General features: G+C 43.9%; 1 protein-coding gene across 1 annotated transcript in view; it reads right to left on the reverse strand.

Moving 5' to 3' along the window:
- RDM1 (RAD52 motif containing 1) overlaps window positions 1–18023 on the reverse strand; it is a 42588-nt gene extending 24565 nt beyond the window's left edge. Inside the window, exon 1 of the mRNA XM_073607649.1 lies at window positions 17938–18023. The gene's annotated coding sequence lies outside the window, so the exon portion shown is untranslated. The remainder of the gene's footprint in view (window positions 1–17937) is intronic.
- Window positions 18024–22640: the final 4617 nt, after the last annotated feature.

The following is a 22640-nucleotide window of genomic DNA, read 5'->3' on the forward strand; positions in this document are numbered from 1 at the left end:
GGATGTTGCTAGGTATACAAAAGATCTGGGGCTAGAGCACATTGCAGCGATGTAAAGAAAGCCATACGCTTGGATGAGCATACGCATGTATATAATATACTGTGTGTGTATATACAGTATCTCACAAAAGTGAGTACACCCTTTACATTTTTATTTTATTCTTTTCATGTGACAACACTGAAGAAATTACACTTTGCTACAATGTAAAGTAGTGAGTGTACAGCTTGTATAACAGTGTAAATTTGCTGTCACCGCAAAATAACTCAACATAAAGTCATTAATGTCTAAACCACTGGCAACAAAAGTGAGTACACCCCTAAGTGAAAATGTCCAAATTGGGCCCAATTAGCCATTTTCCCTCCCTGGTGTCATGTGACTCGTTAGCGTTACAAGGTCTCAGATGTGAATGGGGAGCAGGTGTGTTAAATTTGGTGTTATCGCTCTCACTCTCTCATACTGGTCACTGGAAGTTTAACATGGCACCTCATGGCAAAGAACTCTCTGAGGATCTGAAAAAAAAGAATTGTTGCTCTATATAAAGATGGCCTAGGCTATAAGAAGATTGCCAAGACCCTGAAACTGAGCTGCAGCACGGTGGCCAAGACCATACAGCGGTTTAACAGGACAGGTTCCACTCAGAACAATCCTCGCCATGGTCGACCAAAGAAGTTGAGTGCACGTGCTCAGTGTAATATCCAGAGGTTGTCTTTGGGAAATGGACGTATGAGTGATGCCAGCATTGCTGCAGAGGTTGAAGGGGTGGGGGGGTCAGCCTGTCAGTGCTCAGACCATACGCTGCACACTGCATCAAATTGGTCTGCATGGCTGTTGTCCCAGAAGGAAGCCTCTTCATAAAGATGATGCACAAGAAAGCCCACCAACAGTTTGCTGAAGACAAGCAGACTGATGGATTACTGGAACCATGTCCTGTGGTCTGATGAGACCAAGATAAACTTATTTGGTTCAGATGGTGTCAAGCGTGTGTGGCCGCAACCAGGTGAGGAGTACAAAGACAAAATTACTTAGAACACACAAACAGTATATATTTTTGAGCAGAGACCCTAGAGAATAAAATGGCGGTCGTGCAATTTTTTATGCCAAACTGTATTTGCAAAGTGGTTTTTCAAACACAATTTTTTTTAAAAGATACACTTTAATGAATAAAAAAACAAAACATAATATATGCCCCATTTCTTTTGTATTATAGAAGGCTGGGTTCACACTAACGCAAATTGCAGGTTTCTCCACATCCAATTTGCATGACAGGAGATTGTGACCAGCTCTCTAAAGCCTCGTACACACGATCGGATTTTCTGACAGGAATTGTGTGATGACAGACTGTTGGCGGAAAATCCGACCATTTTTATGCTCTATTGGATAATTGTTGTCGGATTTTCCGCGGACAATAGTTGGATGGCAGGCTTTAAAATTTTCCGCGGACAAATGTCTGTTGTCGGATTTTCCGAGCGTGTGTACACAAGTCCGCCAGACAAAAGTTCAAAGTACAAACACGCATGCTTGGAAGCAAGGACGAGCCAGAAGCGGTCGGGCATGTAAACTAGCGTTCGTAATGGAGAATTAACATTCGTGACGCGGCAAATTATGAAATCTCAAAATGCAACGCACAATTCTCTTCTTCTTTAATGGGATAATAATGAAGCTGCTTTGCTGGTGATACTGATGGAGTTATTGCAAACAAATTTTCAAAGGCTTTTTTTTCTAGTGATCTCAAGAAATATATTATTATGCTTGTTATTTTTTTTTTTTTTTTTTTTGGTGCAATTTACCACAACACCATTATCCCGTAGTTTTAAAGATCAAAGATACAACTATGTTGGTGTCCCTTGTCAATTTTACATTGTATTTTTTAAAATGTAACTGCCTATTCCCAAACTATCATTTGAAGTAAAACACATAGCCAAGTATTATTCTCCACAATTTTTTTTATTGTGCATTAAAAAAAGAAAACAAATAAAATTAGACATGCTATCTGCCAATAGAACTTAACCAAAAAGTGCATTCTATGCATCCAAAAATATAGAAAATATACCAAATCAAATCATTATTATTCAACCAAAAAATAAAATAAAAGCCTCATGCATGTGTCCTGCTTCTTAATATAGGGAGTCAACAATGCCAAGAGTTGGTGAAAGCAGGGCTCCGTCATCAGGAGATAATTCTGAAAATCATCTGGATTATTCTCCTGGAGCTCCCGCAGCAAAGGCATATGACATAATTGCTATATATACACATACAAGCGATTGCGCAAATATTGTCAACCACAATTGACCATTATAAAAACTTATTGGTATAGAGTAAGTGAACTGATCACCAATACATGAATATGATAAAAAGTTAGTGGAAAAGGTAGCTATTTTTTAGTGAGACATTTGAACCAGGTTGGAGAGAACCCTGTGACTTCACCACGCACCAGCTGGCAGTCTGAAAATCCTGAAGCTGTGTGCTACGAATATTTCTTTCCTGTGCATAAGAAATCTGTGAGAAATAAATATTAAGATTTACTGCAACATGAAGCTTCTCTTCTTTTTCTTTTAATCAACCATTGGCAAAACTATTTGGAGGAATCCCGGAGTGAAGGGAAATTGGTTTAAAAAAACTATCCCACTGCCTATCACTTGAGATGGAGGAGAGCGGCTATCTCATTTGAATCTACCAGGCGGAGCATTACTGCTGCCACTCACGAGTGAAGGAAAGGTAATATCCTATCTTGGCGTTCTTACTGTGGATCTGTGGCCGGTCTATTGTTCCGGAGTGGATTGGAGGAATACCTGTTACAGCATATTGCTAATCTTTGGCGAGTTTGACCCTTATAATTAGTGGTCCTTCGTATCCGGTAAGAGGCCACCTGGCCAATTTTAAGTTGTTTATCTGGATCTGAAACATTGAAACAATCCTGCAAAGTGAAAAATATTAACCCCCTTGGCATTTTTCGTGTTTTATTGCCTCACAACCTGGAATTAACATGGATTGTTTGAGGGTTTGCATCATTTCATTTACAGAACATGCCCACAACTTTGAAGATTTTTTTTTTTATTATTGTGAAGCAAACAACAAATAGGACAAAATAACAGAAAAAGTCTTTTCACCCCCCCTAAAGTCAATACTTTGTAGAGCCACCTTTTGTGGCTATCACAGCTCCAAGCCGCTTTGGATAAGTCTCTATGAGCTTGCCACATCTTACCACTGGGATTTTTGCCCATTCCTCCTTGCAAAACTGCTCCAGCTCCTTCAAGTTGGATGGTTTGTGCTTGTGAACAGCAATCTTTAAGTCTGACCACAGATTTTCTATTGGATCGAGGTCTGGGTTTTGACTAGGCCATTCCAACACATTTACATCCTTCTCCTTAAACCACTCAAGTGTTGCTTTAGCAGTGTGTTTGGGGTCATTGTCCTGCTGGAAGGTGAACCTCCGTCCTAGCCTCAAATCACACAGAGTGGTACAGGTTTTGATCAAGAATATCCCTGTATTTAGCACCATCCATCTTTCCCTCAACCCCGACCAGTTTCCCAGTCCCGACTGCTGAAAAACATCCCCACAGTATGATTCTGCCACCGCGTTTCACTGTGGGGATGGTGTTCTTTGGGTGATGTGATTTGTTGGGTTTGCGCCAGACATAGCATTTTCTTTGATGGCCAAAAAGTTCCATTTTAGTCTCATCAGACCAGAGCACCTTCCTCCATACATTTTGGGAGTCTCCCACATGCCTTTTCGCAAACTCAAAATGTGCCATTTTGTTTTTTTGCTGAAAGTAATGTCTTTCTTCTGGCCACTCTTCCATAAAGCCCAACTCTATGGAGCATACGGCTTATTGTCATCCTATGTACAGATACTCCAGTCTCTGCTGTGGAACTCTGCAGCTCCTCCAGGGTTACCTTAGGTCTCTGTGCTGCCTCTCTGATTAATGCCCTCCTTGCCCAGTCTGTGAGTTTTGGTGTGCAGCCATCTCTTGCCAGGTTTGCTGTTGTGCCATGTTCTTTCCATTTGGTTATGATAGATTTGATGGTGCTCCTAGGGATCATCAAAGATTTGGATATTTTTTTATAACATAACCCTGACTTGAACTTCTCAACAACATTGTCCCTTACTTGTTTGGTGAGTTCCTTGATCTTCATGGCAGTGTTTGGTTAGTGGTGCCTCTTGCTTAGGTGTTGCTGCCTCTGGGGCCTTTCAAAAAGGTGTGTATATGTAATGACTGATCATGTGGCACTTAGATTGCACACAGGTGGGCATAATTTCACTAATTATGTGACTTCTGAAGGTAATTGGTTGCACCAGAGCTTTTTATGGGCTTCATAACAAAGGGGATGAATACATACGCACATGCCAATTATCATTTTTTTTATTTATGAAACATAGTTTTATGTATATATTTTTCTAATTTTACTTCATCAACTTAGACTGTTGTGTTCTGATCCATCACATATAATTCAGATTAAAAAAACATTGAACTAAATGCTGTAATGTAACAAAATAGGTAAAAAGCCAAGGGGGGTGAATACTTTTGCAAGCCACTGTATATATATCCGTTTTAATTGAGTATTCAATTTGTCAGGCGATAGCTGTATTTATAACTTTATTCAAATTTCTTTCCAATTTTTTACATATTTTTTTCACTTAATTAGTTTTTATACAGTTTTTATACATCGCCTGCACATTGGGTTGGGCAAGGGCAGAAAAACCAATATATATATACATATGACATAATTGATCACGATTAATAAAGCAACCAATTTTTGAAAGCAATAACTCCAAGGCCAATAATAAATAACACGTTATCCCCTCCGATTCCGCTTCATGGCTGGTTGACAAACGGCTGTTCAGAAACAAACTTAAAAGCGCGAAATGAAAAGCGTGAATCAACACTCACCAAATTTTTACTAACATGAAATTAGCAGGAGCCCAACGGGTGGCGCTAAAGAGCTGAAAAACCACATAGTATGTCACTACGTTCATGTTTGTTGGCCGAAAATTATGTGCCATTTGTATGCAAGACAAGTTTGGGGCCAACGCCCTTTAGACAAAAGTCTGCGGTTTTGTCTGCGGAAAATCCAATCGCGTGTACGAGGCTTAAGGAGCCGATTCATGCGGACTGCATAGGAGTCCTGTGCATCTTTGGCTCTGTTTCAGGTCCAAATTCACAGGACCCCCTGCTGAGAGCTGCATCAGGCAGCAGTAAGTACCCAGCCTGAAAGATGATGTTATGCAGAGTAAATAAATACTTAACATGACACGCTTTAAAATTGTGTGTGCTCATGGAATGGCGCCAAACTATGGTACTTAAAAATCTTCATAGGCGAAATTTTTTCCTCAGGTTACCAGTTTAGAGTTACACAGGAGGTCTAGTGCTAGAATTATTGCTCTCACTCTGACGTTCACAGCGATACCTCACATGTGTGGTGCAGACACCATTTTCATATGTGGGTGTGACCTACGTATGTGTTCACTACTATGCGTGAGCATGTGGGGATGGGGGTGCCTTAAAAAAAATAAAATTATAGATATATATATATATATATATATATATATATATAATATATATATATATATATATATATATATATATAAAATATATATATATATATATATATATATATATATATATATATATATATATATTTATTACATTTTTAAAATGGATAGTAAATAAATAAATGTATCGCTATGTGTTAATTATAAATATAAAGTTCAAATCTCTAAAATAAATAAATCCTACATATAAATGAATAGTCCATACAATGAAGAAATAAAACATGAAAAACTCTTCTTGTGATCAGTGTATCCACACAATTCCACCACAGTGATTGTTCATCCTCAAAAGGAGTGTACACCACCACCAGTAAAAATGCGCGCTCACCTCCCAGATGAGTCAAAACTCATATGCGGATCTCCCCACAAGCTCTTTGCTCTCACTTCCTCTTCCCAATCAAAATAAATCTTGCAAACAGGTAATTTTCCTCCTTCATTGATGTACGCTGATGAGGCTACACTGAAGGGCATTGATAGGCTGCACTGATGGGCACTGATAGGCTGCATTGATGGGCACCGATAGGCTGCATTGATGGGCACCGATAAGGCGACACTGATGGGCACTGACAAGGCGGCACTGATGAGCACTAATAGGCGACACTGAGAGGTAGCACTGAAGGGCACTAATAGGTGGCACTGAAGGGCACTAATAGGTGGCACTGATAGCTGGCACTGATGGTGGTAGTGATGGGCACTGATCGGCACTGGTAGGTGACACTGATAGGCAGAACTGCTAGGTGGAACTGATGAGGCACTGATTGGCATCACTAGTGGGCATTGATAGGTGGCACTCGTGGGCATTGATAGGTGGCACTGATGTACTTGTGGGCACTGATTGGTGGGCACTGTGGACAATGATTCGTGGCAATTGCAGGCGGTACTGGTGGGCACATGAGGCGGCTTCGCCTCTTCCTCTTCGGGACCGATGTCCCTTCAAGAGAAGCCGCTGTCAGTGCGAGAAGAAGAAAAAAAAACTATTACCGAGCTTCTGTTTACATCACGTGATCAGCTGTTTATTGGCTGACAGCTGATCACATGGTAAGGGGTCGGGATCCACCCCTTACTCCGATCTGTGATCGGGGATCACAGAGCGTGCCGTGCGCGCCCATCAAGGGGGCGAGGCGAGCATGCAAAGGGAGGACGTCTATTGACACCCACCCGGCAAATCAGATCCGCCCTGTAGCCGTCATTCGGCTATAGCGCAGATCTGAAGTAGTTAACATACTGTCACCAGTCAGTGTCCCTGATCACCACCACACCAGTCATATGACAATGCTGTACTGCACTAGTGACAGTATGTAAAAAACAAATTGTGAAAAATTAATTTCTTCATTTTCCAAAAAATTGCGACACAAAAACAGCAAATTGTATCAAATGCTTACCATAATTTTCCTTTCCTGGCACCAATCCATAGAAGCATATTACCACATGTATGCTGCCATGTTGGCGCCAGGAAATTACAACTTCAAAAAACTCGCCATTGCCTCTCACCAAATACCTTGGACTGTGTTCTTTCTAAAAAAGGGGGGGCGTGGCTTGACGCATGGAGCAGTGAGACATGTCTGCTCACAGCTCCCGGGTCCCTCGGATCCACAGACCACATCCTGACCAGGAGACCCACCCAAAACACCGCTTATGGGGAAAGACAAACACCGGGCATCAAGGGGCACCTGTGGGAACAAAAATGGAGGCAATTTGGAGGACTCTTTTGCAAGATCCAGGGCCACCACACAGCGCTGCTCAGAATTAAAGATGGCGCCGGCGCCACCGTCTCCAGCCCGCTCTGAATCGTCCCTGAACACACAGGTAAGCACCCACAGCCACTTCCCACTCCTTGAGGACTCTGAATTCCCCTCCATGCTCACCAGAAGCAGGCCTAATGCCTCCCTGGACTCAGATGAAGGCTGGGACATGGAATCCCAGATGAGGTCCCTCCATAGCTACATTACATCCCTGCCCACCAAAGCAGACTTTGAGAACTATGTTCACAGGATTGAAAAGGCTTACAAAAAAAAAATCTCTGATCTTAAAAGAGACATGGGGGCCCATTTTGAGGATGTAGATAATACCACTGAAAGCCTCAGCAGCTCTGTGCAGGCTCATGACAAAATCCTCAACACGCACACCGTTATGCTACAACAACTTTCCTACCAACAGGACGATATCGAAAATCGCAATCGTTGTAACAATATCCGCATACGCGGGATCCCTGAGACGGTAGACCCCAAAAATCTGCCCGCGGCTGTGACAACTATTTTTAACAAACTACTGCAACGTCCCCAAAGACGACCCCATTGAATTGGACCGTGTGCACAGGACCTTGGGCCCCCGGACCCCCGATCCCTCCTTTGTGCGAGATAACCTATACCGGGTCCACTTTTACAGGATCAAGGAAGACATCATGAGGGCTGCTAGCTTTCAGACCACTATTCTCTTCAACGACACTCCTGTGATGCTTCTTCCAGACCTATCACGCTGACGATGAGGAAAGCTTTGAAGCCGTTCACACAGCTGCTGCAAGCCAGTCAAATGAAGTATCAATGGCGATTGCCGCGATGGCGCTCTAGGAGATTTGTCTTCCTTCCTCAGCACGTTAGAGCTTCCACAGGTCTTCCTTCCAGAATGGCTGTTCACACCTACTACCCCTGGTCTACCCTTTGCGCCTCAATGGCAGAAGCAGGGCCGCAAACGCAACTCCAGACCTATGCCCCAACATTCTGGGTCTATGCCCCCACAGATTCCCAATGATTGAATACGACCTGATCATATTTACTGTTCTTTTGCCTTTACAGGGACTACCCCTACGACGACACAGGTTGGATGCAGACACGATTTTGCAACAGTCTGTCTCCCTTGTATGTTACTAATCTAGTTTTTGAGACCTGTTTTTGAACTTCTTTGTTCTCTTAATGTTTTTTTCTTTACCACAGTACGATAATCCTATGATCTGGACTATTATACCTGTTCCACACATGTCATTTTTCATCACCTTTTTCCAGGTTGCTCTGGATACCTAGCTCATGCCCTGGGCCTCCTAATATGTGAAATTTTTCTATTGCCTCACTGTACATGGTTCTGTTTTGCTGATGCTCCCCACCTATGCTTTTCATATTAAGTTCACCCTTAGATATATTGCTTATCTCTTTGAATATTGTGTTTCCTACAAGTCATTATTAACCAATATTATATCCTACTATTTTCATATTATGCTGTTTGTGTAATGGTTTTGATTGTTTTTTGATTCCCTGTGGAGCCGGGGACCAGGGGGCTACCCTGCCTTATGGATTTCCCTTGAACCCCCCCTAAAGGGGTTTTTTTTCTCTTTTTTTTTTAGTGCCATTGTGGACACTGACTGGTATACTACTGTATATCACGGTGTAAGGTCTTTTTATCCCTTACTTATAGTTCTTTGGAGCCACCTAGTGGCCTTTTTTTTGTTCATGTTCAATTTTTTCCAAATTTGACCTGTTGGTCGTCTTCCCCACCGTCTCAAAATGTACTCTCCTCAACATTTCTATTTCCCATTTTTGGTTCTGGAGACGGCGACCAAGATCCAGCTGATTACCCTCATATATATTTGGTCCTTCTGAACTATGTTACTCTCTATTTTTTTTCTTTCTGTTTGCTTTTTCTTTTTCCTTCCTTTTTCTCCTTGTCTACCCTACTCTCTCTCTCTGGGCCTCCCTTGGCTTTGCTTTTTCCACCAAGAGCTGCTGACCTATAAGACACCTGATGTGCCTCCCGCCCCCCTTTCCCCTCCCATCATACTAATTATACTACCCTGTTTCCCTGAAAATAAGACCTAGCGTGATTGTCGGTGATGGCTGCAATATAAGCCCTACCCCCCAAATAAGCCCTAGTTAAAGTCCTTGTAGGTCTTATTTTCAGGGTAGAGCTTATTTTCAGGGAAACAGGGTAGGGCTTATTTGGAGGCTAGGGCTTATATTGCAGCCATCATGACAATCACACTAGGTCTTATTTTCGGGGAAACAGGGTATGGCTACTGTTAACCCGATTGCTGTAGCATCTTTCAATTGTAGGGCGTTCAACAAGCCGGAGAAGCGGAGCCAGATTCTGTATCACTCCCATAAAATGCGCTCAAATATTTTATTGCTCCAAGAAACGCACTTCCGTACGGGCTCTGTACCTGCGCTACGCAACAGGTACTATACACAATGGTATCACAGTACTAATCCCCAGGCCAAATCTAAGGGGGTATCCATCGCCTTCCATAAATCTTTCAATCCTGAGGTCCTAGACTCCCTTATTGACGTGGCTGGTTGCTTCATTTTTCTTAAGCTGAAACTAAATAATTTTCTCTTCACATTGGCCAACATATACGTATCTAACGTGGATCAGGCTCGGTTCCTATCATCCATTCTCACCAGACTATCCTCATTTGGGGGTCCCTGCTTTATCATCGGTAGAGATCTCAACATTGCCATGTCCCTGTCTGCAGACACTTCCTCGGGTAAGTCTCTTGTTTCTTCCTCTACTCTGACACGCATCAAATCCCTACTACACTCATCTCATCTGGTGGATGTCTGGCTTGTCCAGCATCCTACAGAGAGAGATTACAGCCATTACTCAGCGGCACACAATTCCTATAGCAGACTCGACCACTTTCTGATATCACAATCCCTACTAGAAACCCCCCTCCAGGCATCCCTTGGCCACCTACTTTGGTCTGACCATGCCCCGGTCTATTTCACCCTAGAGCGCCCCCCGGCCTTTCCGTAATGGCACGCACTGGAGGCTCAATGACAATCTGCTGCGGGACTCCGTTTGTGTAGCGGACATCTCCAAAACCATTCAGAACCTTATATCTGACCACTCCTCCGACAGTACCTCCCCTCTCATTCAATGGGAAGCCCTGAAATGTGTGGTCCAGGGTGTGCTCATACAGCACGGCTCCCGCTTCAAACGTATAAGAGCAGATGATATCCGCCATCTCCTCTCCACCATAATGGAACTTGAATCTCTCCATAAACGGGACCTAGACCCTGCCATGTTTGTCCAATTATCGAATGCCCGTAGAGACCTATTACAGCTATTGGACTCGCATTCCCTGATAGCTCGAGACAGGGCTCGCAATCACCATTACTCCTTAGCCAACAAATGTGGCAAACACCTGGCGCGGGTCCTCCATCCTAGACCACCCCGATACTCCATTCCTTTTATTACCCATCCTAATCAAAACAAGACGTTCAACACGAAAGGCATCTCCTCTGCCTTTAGAGATTACTACTCCCAACTCTACAATCTTTCCCCTGCAATCCCAAACACCCGAACCACCTCTTCCGGTAACAAAATGTGGGACTACATTACGGAAACGGCGTTGCCCACTATAGACACACTAGACTCTCTGGACATGCCTTTGGTCGCGCCTGAATTTTTAGGCGCCATCAAAGCCCTGAGGATAGGCAAATGTCCTGGCCCAGACGGATACACCCCTCGTTTCTACAAGACTTTTGCCCCTCAAATAGCACCACTTTTAATAGACAATTCCCACCCGCCCACTAAAGGTTTATTGTCTGTTAATATCTCCAAAATACCCAAGCTGGGCAAAGATCCATCCCAATGTAGCAGCTACCGGCCAATATCTTTGCTCAACATAGACCTTAAGCTGTTTGCAAAGGTATTGGCCAACCGCTTGTCTCCCCTCCTGCCAGGAGTGATCCATAATGATCAAGTGGGATTTGTCCCGGGCTGCCAGGCGAGGGACAATACCACTAAAATTATTCCTCTCATCTCCTTTATCCAACGTAAAAACTTGAAAGCCTGCCTCTTATCCTTCGACGCTGAAAAGGCATTCGATAGAGTCAATTGGAGATTCCTCCGACTCTCACTAGAACAACTGGGCTTGAGAACAACTTTTATTTCTAAGGTGATGTCATTATACTCCCAACCGTCTGCCTCGGTTTTGGTGAATGGCACTGCATCTGAGCCATTTGACATTACCAATGGCACCCGGCAAGGCTGCCCCCTCTCCCCCCTTTTATTTGTCATCATTATAGAACATCTAGTGTGTGCCATCCGGCAGAACGCCTCCATCCTAGGTATTCAAACTCCCTCCTCTCATCATAAGCTATCCCTTTATGTCGACGACCCCCTGGTTTATATACAACATCCCCATACCTCCCCCCCCATTCCTTTTCCATGAATTCCGTCGGTTTGGCTCCTTTAGTAACTTCAAACTCAACACATTCAAGAGTGAAGCCCTCATTATTTTCCCTCCCCACCTCCACGATGTCCTCACTACGGTCAAACTTTCCATTTCAATGGCAGATGAAGGGAATATCCTACCCTAGGGGTCATCATCCCCTCTAACCTTTCCAACTTATTCTCCCTGAATTACGTTCCCCTGCTTTCCCGCATACGGAAGGACCTAGAGGTGTGGGGTGGTTCCCCCTTGCCGTGGTTTGGGCGGATCAATACACTTAAGATGGACACACTGCCCAAGCTTTTATATCTTCCAGACGATCCCCATTATGGTTCCTAAATCTTTCTTTACATCCCTACGCTCACTCGCTATCAGATTTATGTGGAATCGGGGGTTGCCTAGGGTGAAATACAAATTACCCTTCCAAAGCTGCAGGGGGGGGGTGGGCCTGCCTGACTACGAGACCTATTATAAGGCTACTCATGTGGCATGCATCCTGAAATGGTTCCCCCGTTTCTTCCTGAAGGCTTCTGTCGCCATAGAACAGGACTTAACACCCGTGGACCTCCAGGCATTTCTCTGGGGGTATAAAACCAACTTTGCCCATCTGCCCTCTCCCTCACCGCTAACACTCACCTCTCTCAGACTCTGGTATAATAGGGGTTTGTGCTCCACTCTGTCCTCTGACCCCTCCCCGCTGTCCTCCTTGTTTGACAACCCCGCTTTCCCTCAGGGCATAGGAGCGACAACAATGGGGCCCTTCAAATCCCCCGACTGGCCTCAAGCGCACTCTTTTGTACACCCACTGCGAGGGACATCGGCTACGCCGGCAGGTTCCCATGACTGGCTCACCACCCTCCAATTATCCACGTTCACAACACATTTACATTCTTCCTCCCAAATCCACCGCTCCTATAATGAATTTGAACAGCTATGTTCCCTATCGGAAACACCCAGACACCTTCTCTCAACTATATACTGTCTTCTACAAGCTCTTACACATGAAGACTTACCACCTTACACCAGGATGTGGTTTGCAGACTTGGGAGAGGACATCCCCCAACCAGATTGGCAAACCTTGTTTCACTTTACCCACAAATCAACAATATTCTGCTACTCTCAGGAAAAGAACTACAAAATATTGTCAAGATGGTACAGGGACCCCTCCACTTTGCACAACATTTTTCCATCTACCCCAGCCTCTTGATGGTGCTGTAATTCTTCCACAGGGACCTACCTACATGTCTGTTGGGAAGCGAGAGGATCCGTCCCTTCTGGAATCAGGTATCTGAATGTTATAATAAAATTTATGATGAAACGCTAACACCTTCCCCTAAGATTGCCCTTCTCTCAATACCCCCTGGGTCGATAACATCACAGAAATGGAATCTCCTCTGCTTTTTCATGTCCTCAGCGAGACAGCTCATTCCATTATTTTGGAAGACAACCACCACCCCTCCCTTGTCACGATGGGTCTCGATTATGAACGATACCATGAGAATGGAGGAGATGCTGGCCCTTGACAACGACACCTTTGATAAATACAAGATACTGTGGTCCATCTGGCACCGCTTCTCTGCCTCTGATACTCTTGCCAACATGCTGCTGACCCCCCTACGATCACCCTAACATACAACCTGATGGCAGGATGGGCAGGGCATGTACATATGGGTCCCCCCTCCCCTCTCGTTGTCCTCTGGTAACTCTGGTTTTTCTCATTCTTCCCATGTTTCCTCTTCCTTCCTCTTTCCCTTTCTTTTTCAATTCTGGCCCATCTTTGGATCGCTCCCCCCTTTCTTCTTGTTTTTTTCTTTTTTAACTGCTCAAATTTTTGTACACAATTTTATTATGAACAAAGGGGCTCTTCTAGCCAGAAGTACTCTTTGTCCCAAGTGACAGTCGTCAATGTCAGTAATATACTGTATGACGATAGGAGTTAAGCTATGGGCGATAGCCATTGGGCTGACTCACCACACATGTTCACTTGCGATTGTCACCAGATTGTAACTTTAGACGTTGTTCCTTGTATTGTCTGGTAAATTACCAATAAATATATTTTCAACCCTAAAAAGGGGTCGGAAAAAACAGTCCGGACAGGAAAGGGGTCTAACCTCTTGCCACCCACGTAACACATTTGGTGTGATCTAATCTTCACCTAAGGCAAGCCATAGAATATACAATTTTCTTTCCTTCTACCACCATGGGTGGAGGGAAAGAAAATTGCTTGATTCCCCCCATCAACACAGAATGTGTTGATGGAGGAATCCTACGCATAGCGATATTGTGTTCAGCTGGCAGGTAGCCTTCCCAGATGGCAGAACACAATGATCACCACTGCTAGTGGCTATAGCTGCCAGTAATGATCACAGGCAAAAAGTCCATAAGGCTGGTTGTACTGAAGTAAAACCAGCATGCCCATAGGTGGATCAAATCTTGGAATCTGCTGAACCAGCAGAGATTTGATCCATCTATGGCTGGCTTAAAGTGGTTGTAACCCCACTTGGTAATTTTCAGGCACTCACTTGTCTTCCTTACCACTTACGGACCGCCCGCCGTCGTTATACGTCGGCAGTTTGAAGAGGAGTATTGTTATGGCAGCAGCTATCTGCCATAACACCGGTATCATCTTCTTCAGTGGGCGGTCCGCTTTCAGATAAAAGTGGTCTCTGCGGCTGATTCATCGCAAGATCACTTTTATCGGGGACGGGGGCGAGCCCCCCCGTCCCGTCTCGCTCCGGTCATCTCCGCCGCTTACCGGAGCTGGCGATAGTGGCGGAGACTATCGTGTCCGCTCTCCTCTGAGCCTGGATGCCAAGTGAGGGGAAGATGGCCCCCACTCAGCACCATAGCATTGGAGGGCGGAAGTGACGTCAAACATCACTTCTGTCCAATGCTCTTAAAGGGGAATTTTTTTTTTTAAATTACATTTTTTTTTATATTGAATTTTTGTGTAAATATGAGATCTGAGATATTTTTGACCCCAGATCTCATATTTAAGAGGTCCTGTCATGCTTTTTTCGATTTCAAGGGATGTTTACATTCCTTATAATAGGAAAAAAATGACCCTAATTTTTTTTTTAAAGAACAGTGTCAAAATAAAAAATAAAAAGTAAAATAAATAAGAAAAAAAAAAGTAAAATAAATAAGAAAAAAAATGTAAGCGCCCCATCCCGCTGAGCTCGCACACAGAAGCAAACGCGTACGTAAGTCGCGTCCGCATATGAAAACGGTGTTCAAACCACACATGTGAGGTATCGCCGTGATCGTTAGAGCGAGAGCAATAATTCTAGCACCAGACCTCCTCTTTAACTCAGAACTGGTAACCTGTACAAATTTTTAAACATCCCCTATGGAGATTTTTAAGGGTAAAATTTTGTCGCCATTCCACGAGCGGGCGCAATTTTGAAGTGTGACATGTTGGGCATCAATTTACTTGGCGTAACATTATCTTTCACAATATCAAAGAAAATTGGGCTATCTTTACTGTTATCTCTATTTTTTAATTAAAAAAAAAAAATTTTTCCAAAAAAAAGTGCGCTTGTAAGACTGCTGCGCAAATACGGTGTGACAAAAAGTATTGCAATGACAGCCATTTTATTTTCTATGGTGTCTGAAAATATATATATATCTTTGGGGGTTCTAAGTAATTTTCTAGCAAAAAATAATTTTAACTTGTAAACACAGAGTCTGAAAAATAGGCCCGGACCTAAGTGGTTAATGCTAAGTGCCCTGCGTATGTGTTTTATTACAAAACTGGCGTTCTATAACTTATATCCTAGCACCGCTCGCTGCTCACATGACCGCCTAGTGTTCCCTCTCCCGATCTGACAGCTACAGCAGGTGGGTCTGAGAATCCCCCACTGGTGTCAGTCAGGAAGAGGGGAGGAGAGCGGCAGGCAGTCCCCTGAGCGGCACTAGGATACAGTCATACCCTGCTTTACGTACCCTCACTTTATGTACACTCGTAAATACGGACACATTGGCGTCTATGGGAAATCTTGGTCAGCTTGACATGGCACTGCTCCCAAACCGTAAGTGACAGGGACACCAAACTTGGGGCGCACCGAAAGGGGACCCAGGACTACAACATATGTGATTTTGAGGTGGGCCAGTTTGCCTAGGTAAGCAGTTATGCCTGTAAATGACTATTGCAATGCAGTACATGCACTGAAAAGTGAAAAAGGGTATTGCTTCACTTGAAGTACATTTTTATTTTACATCCATGCTCTGGTCCCATTGTGTACGTAGAAGTGGGGTATGCTTGTAGATGGTATAGAACAGCATTTTTAAAATTAAACACAGACACAGGGCACTTAGCATTAAGGAAGACAGGTGAGTGCTTGAAAATTACAGTTATTTCCACAGGAGGGGCAGGCACTGACACAGCTGACAAGGAGGGAGGGGGGAGAATAGGACAGTGGAGCACAGGAGAGCTGCAGATGATGGAGGCACGTAATCTGACCATGGTGTCAGGGCTCAGCAGAGGGGAGGGCGAGACCAGGCAGGATCAGCCAGGTTCCCCAGATGAAGTCACGTGATGTGACGTAACACGTAGGGAGTGGCTGGAGTCAGACGCACACCGGAAGTGACGTAAGGAGGCGCCGTTATTTTTGTTCTTCATGTAAGTGTCCACCTAATTGTTTTAATAAAACGTACCTTGATTTTTTTAACCCCACTACACTGTTGGAGGCATTTTAATCATTTCTCTTCCCCATCACCACCTTATTAATATACCCGAGTGTATAGGGACGGTTGAGTAAAGACATTCACAGCTGGAGAAGGTACCTCTAACCCTTGTTGAAGTGTATGTGAGCTGGAGAAGGAGCCAAAGGGGAGCGGTGGAGAGTTATGTACACTTTACCATGCGATTTATTACAGTATATGAGGTGAGAGTTCTGGGAGACTGACTGTTCGGGAATTCATTTATGTATGAAGTTTTACATGGATACTGAGCAGCACTGATTTGCTTTCTCATTACCACACCATCTCTGTACACTACCTCATGAACATTTATTACCCTTGTACTCAACCTTCTCCATAGAAGACGATTTATCATCATCTCTCTGTCCCTTAAGAGTGAACTAATTTTTATGTGCCCTTATACGCTTTTTTTGGCATTTTTGCACATGCGATTTTTGCACATGCAATTTTATTTATTTTCTTACACATTAACTCTTTCTCTGTTTTTTGCTTATTTAGTGGCCATTTGTTTATATTTGCTATTATTGTTATCATACATTGCACATGCGTTTTTTTGCACATGCGACTTTTTGCACATTATTGATTTTTTTCCACTTTTTTGCCCATTTAGTGGATATTTGTTTTTATTTGTTTATATTTTCATGTCCCTTGTTGTAATTAATTATTGCACATGCGATTTTTTGCACATGCGACTTTTTGCACATTATTGATTTTTTCCCATTTAGTGGATATTTGTCTATATTTTCATGCCCCTTGTTTTAACCAATTTTTGCACAGTTCCTTCAACTTATATATGAAGTTTTCACTCCTCTTTGATTGCACATTGCACTTTTTGGATTTTGAATATTTGCTAGTCTGCGCATGATCACTTTATTCATCCAGGATCAGCCAGGTATTTTATGACGCAAGGGGCCAAATTACACAGCACAAGCACTGTGCTGTATAACATGCTTTAAGGAAACAGGATACTTTTTTTTTTTTTCTAGGGTAACAAATGCTTTAATCACTTCAGCCCAGGAAGGCTTTACCCTCCCCTCAACTCTGGTTGAGTTTTTTTTTTCTTCCCTGCAAAGTAAAGGCATAATGTGCTAGCATGCATCGCAAACTAGCACATTATGTGACACTTACCTGCAAACGAAGCCCGTGTTGTCCCCGCTGGAGGCCGCATCCATCTTCGCCGGTCTTCCTTCCAGGGCCGCGGACTCCAGCTTTGCGACTCGCCGAAGCCGCATGTGCGCAGGAGCCGCCGGTCATAGCACACGCTTCTGAAGAAACGGCACATGTGCCGATTACATCATCGGCACAGTATACAGTAGACATCTCCTAAACGGCACACGTTTAGGAGATATTTGCAGTACCTATAGGTAAGCCTTATTCTAGGCTTACCTATAGCTAACAATTATACAGGGAGGTTTACTTTCTCCTTAAAATGGTTGTTAACCCACTATGCACAAATTACACTAGCCTCTCTGTTTATTAATGTAATCTGCCTGTGCCTTATAAAAAAAATAATGCAGCTATATACCTGATTTCCGAGCACTGTTTGGCGCCCCCTCTCTCGGCCCGACAGCTGCAGTGGGTGGGGCCAAGAATCCCCCACTGACGTCAGTCAGGAGGGGAGGAGGAGAGAGTCGGCACAAACACAGGGGCAGATTACATTAATAAACAGAGAGGATAGTGTAAAACATGTAACAGTAATTTTAGCAGCAGTAGGGGAGGGGGTGGGCACGGACCCGAAGCTAACAGGCAGGGGGAGAGGACAGGAGACACAGCGGATGACGGAGGTACGTAAACCTTGGTCAGTTTACAGAGGGGAGTGCAGAAACCGGCAGGATCAGACAGGTATTTCAGGTGATACAGGGGGCCAAATTACAAGCACTGTGCTGTTATTCATGCTTTAAAGGAACAGAATCCATTTATTTTTAGGGTAAAACAAACACTTTAATAGCACCACTTTTACAAAGTGAGGCTATTCCTGTTCAAAAATGATTACCTCCTGTTGGAAGACATGTTTTTTTTTTTTTTTTTTTTTGTCAGATGTTTCTGAACTGTGAAATTTGGTTGCACCTAGCCTGGATACTGTTGGGGTTAGCCTGGGATGCCAGTAAAGCAGGTTTACCCAGCAGGGCGTGTGTAACTGAAGAATGCATATCAGAACCTTCATCTGGAAGAAAGAAAACAGTCACGCATGACTCCTGCTGTGGAGCATGGGATAGGAGAGCTTCAAACCACCTAGTGTAATGAAGATTAAAGTGCTTGATTAACACGACTGAAGGCCAGCTGCTGTTGGAATGTTGCCCTGGGTCAAAGCAGTGGTTCATAAATTAATACTGCTATCTAGTGGAGACCACAGCATGATTCCTGGAAGATGGTCAGGGGAAGAACTATGCTTCCTGCTAAATAGGAAGGACGGCCTCTTATGGATTTTCATTGGACAGAGGAGTGCACAGGCAGGTAGAGGGTGTTTGTGTGGGTGGTGTCTGAGTGCTCTTTAAAAGAGAATGGCCAGCTAGAGTTCTTTCTCTTTCCCATTGAGCCCAGCTGAGATGTCAAACCCTTACATAAAGTAACATCTATTTTCTTTTGTTTTATATGCTCTGTAGTGTTCTTTTAGTGTTTTAGGTTAGCATTTCTACTTTCTTGATAAATAAATGAGATCCTTGCTCATTTAAGCATTGTGTTTATTTTTATAGCGAACATTGTTATTGTATCATCGCCATTAACCTTATCAGAGCTTTGGTAGGCTCACTAGATAACTATAGGAAAAGACAAGATAATACATATTTATAATAAATAGGGGAAATCTAAAACCACCAATTCCATACTTGCCAACAGTCCCGATTTTCCCGGGACAATCCCGATTTTGGGACCCTCGTCCCGATCGAAGCTCGTCCCGATTAATTTCCCGGGATTTTGCCTTTGTCCCAGGAAAATCGGGAATGTTTTAGGAAAAACGGGCGGCGGGCTACAAAAAGATGGAAGATGGCCGCCGCCATCACAACTCGAGGATTATTTCCCCATGTGTTCAGAGCGGAGGCGCACGGGAGCCGGGACGCGGAGGAGGGAGCACGCCGCCAAATAGATTCAAACACGGATGGAGGGGAGCTCCCTGCACTGATCACATGGACACCGGCAATCTGTCAGCTGAGCGGTAAGTCGGGGGGGGGGGGGTGGTGGGCTGGAGGGGGGTCCTTGGTCAAATAAAAGTCTTCAACCTATATATGAACACATCCAACTTGTGGCAGTGTTCATATGTGGTGGCAGTGTTCAACTTGTGGTGGCAGTGTTCATATGTGGTGGCAGTGTTGTAATGGCAGTGTTCAACTTGTGGTGGCAGTGTTCAACTTGTGGTGGCAGTGTTCAGATGGCAGTGTTCAACTTGTGGTGGCAGTTGCAGTATTAAAAATAATAACAAATTAATTAAAAAATAAGTAAAAAAAAATGTTGCTTTTTTTTTTTTTTTTACATTTTTGTGTATTTGTCAGCCTACAGTAGAAACAAGGGAGTTTATGTTTCTTTACAACAGTGTGCCATATAAAACTCTTACAAACAAATAATATTGAATTTAGGCATTATTTGTAGGATTTGATCTCTGTAATTCGAGATCCACTTTATCTAGCAGGAGGACTCCCTATCAACACAAGGAGCACTTTGAAGTGGAAATGTACTTAGGCACTGAGCAGGCGACGCGGCAGGTGACACGCTCAGGGATTCCACTGATTCGGCATTATGGTGAGTTGAATGATTTCATTTTTTATTACAATGTAATAATAGAAATAATACAATTCAATCATCCTGACACCATAACAACCATGGTGCCGGGATGATTGAAGTGCTAACACCAGGTGGAATACACATATTTCCATTGTTGTGTAGGATCTGGGGCTGCTGTCCCTTCATTCCTCTCTCCCCCTTTTCCCTCTCCATCCCTTATTCATCTCAGACTCTAACCACACCCCATTTGAACCACGCCCATTTAAGCCACACCCATTTCTCGTAAACCACACCCATTTTTCATCGCGGCACGCTTCGCACTCTGCAGTTTTACTTTTTTCTAAGTCACGCCCACAAACGAATGCCCCCGCCCCCTAATTATTGTACAGCTCCGCCTACAGCCAAAAAAGTGGCCCACATATTTTTTTTTGCAATTTGGTGTACAGAGACAGGCAGAGTGCCTGTACACTGTGTAGCAGGCAGCATATTTGTGTCAAGCTACTACTGAACCAGACACAACATCAGAAGAGTCTTACCTGGGCTAAGGAGAAAAAGGACTAGACTGTTGCTCAGTGGTCCTAAGTCCTCTTTTTGGATGAAAGTAAATTTTGCATTTAATTTGGAAATCAAGGTCCAAGAGTATGAAGGATGAGTGGAGAGTCACAGAATCTAAGCTGCATGAGGTCCAGTCTGAAGATTTCACCATCAGTGATGATTTAGGGAGCCATGTCATCTGCTGGTGTTGGTCCACTGTGTTTTATCAAGTCCAAAGTCAGCACAGCCCTCTACCAGGAAATTCTAAAGCACTTTATGCTTCCCTCTGCTGACCGGCTTTATGAAGATGCGGATTTCATTTTCCAGCAGGACTTGGCACCTGCCTACTCTGCCAAAATTGCCAATACCTGGTTTATCGATTATGGTATCAATGTGCTTGATTGGCCAGCAAAGTTGCCTGACCTAAACCCCATAGAGAATCTGTGGGGTATTTTAAAGAGGAAGAGGAGAGACACCAGACTCAACAATGCAGATGAGCTGTAAGCTGCTATCAACGCAACCTGGGCTTCCATATCACCTCAGCAGTGCCACAGGCTAACCAGGCCGCTCACCAGACAGCATGAAGCTGTGTTCCACATGTTTATCATTGTGCCGCAAACACTCGAAAGTAGTACATGAATGGGAGTGGTACAATATGTGTTGAGCCCATACCCATGTGTAGTAGTCAAGACATGTGATTGGACCTCGCGCGTCTAAACAGTCACGTGACCAAACGTCACATGTCCAAAACAAACAGGAACACAGTAATCCTACAATACCGTGCTCCATGAGTCATGGGCGTGCGTGTCACGCACACATCTGACATGCACTCCACATCCTGACTAGCGTATGGCCAAACAGCCACACGTGACCCGCCTCGCACGCCGGCAGAGCGGACACAAACCGCCCAATGATGATCACGCTGAGATCATAAACAGACGCGTGCGGCGAGTCACGCATGTGACAAGCGCAAGGCGGGTCACGTGTGGCTGTTTGGCCATATGCTAGGAAGGATGTGGAGCGCACATCAGATGTGTGCGTGGCACGCACGCCCATGACTCATGGAGCACAGTATCGTAGGATTACTGTGTTTCTGTTTGTTTTGGACATGTGACGTTTAGACGCGTGACAACTGATCACATGTCTTGACTACTACACATGGGTATGGGCTCAACACATTGTACCACCCCCATTCATGTACTACTTCCGAGTGTTTGCGGCACAATGATAATAATGTGGAACGCAGCTTCATGCTGTCTGGTGAGCGGCGTGGAACGCACGCCAGACCGCCATCTTTAGATTCACCTATGTACATTGCATTAGGCACGTTATTTTTTAGTGCTACACTTTGTAAATTTTGTCTGGTATACAATTATTTTCATATGTGGTGTGTTAGCTGCTGATTTCGGAGCAGCGCAGAATTATTTGGTTTCTGCGTCTACAGACACAGAATGCCAGACTCGGCCCTGCCCCCACATCATTGGATTTGATTAACAGCAGCGGGAGCCAATGGCTGTGCTGCTATCAATCTATCCAATCTCGAGCCGGGGCCTGTGGAGAAGGAGCCAGCGCATCCCTACTGAATGAAGGAGTTCAGGTAAGTAAAACGGGGGGGGGGGGCGGGCGACTAGGGGGCCGGTAACTGCACGCGTTCCCCCTACAGTATCATCTCTTCCTGTTTATCCAGAGCATGCAAGGATTGTTTTCTGCTCTGCATAATGTTCATAATGCTTATATTCTTTAAAAATTTCAAATTAAAAAAAAAAAAAAAACGATTGAAAACAGAATTCCGTATTGAACTATATGTTAAATGTCAAATTCTAATGTTTTGTTATAAACTTGGGTGCTTAAAAAGTCCCACCCAATATAGAATCTTTACATACCATTGTAAGTGCTTTTGACTGTGGGCATGGGTCAACATTGATGCCATGACGAGTCTGCATCTACGTAACCCCATACGCAACAACCTGGGATGCATTG

This window comes from Aquarana catesbeiana, linkage group LG12, assembly GCF_042186555.1.
Source record: "Aquarana catesbeiana isolate 2022-GZ linkage group LG12, ASM4218655v1, whole genome shotgun sequence".
Classification (NCBI taxonomy): Eukaryota; Metazoa; Chordata; class Amphibia; order Anura; family Ranidae; genus Aquarana; species Aquarana catesbeiana.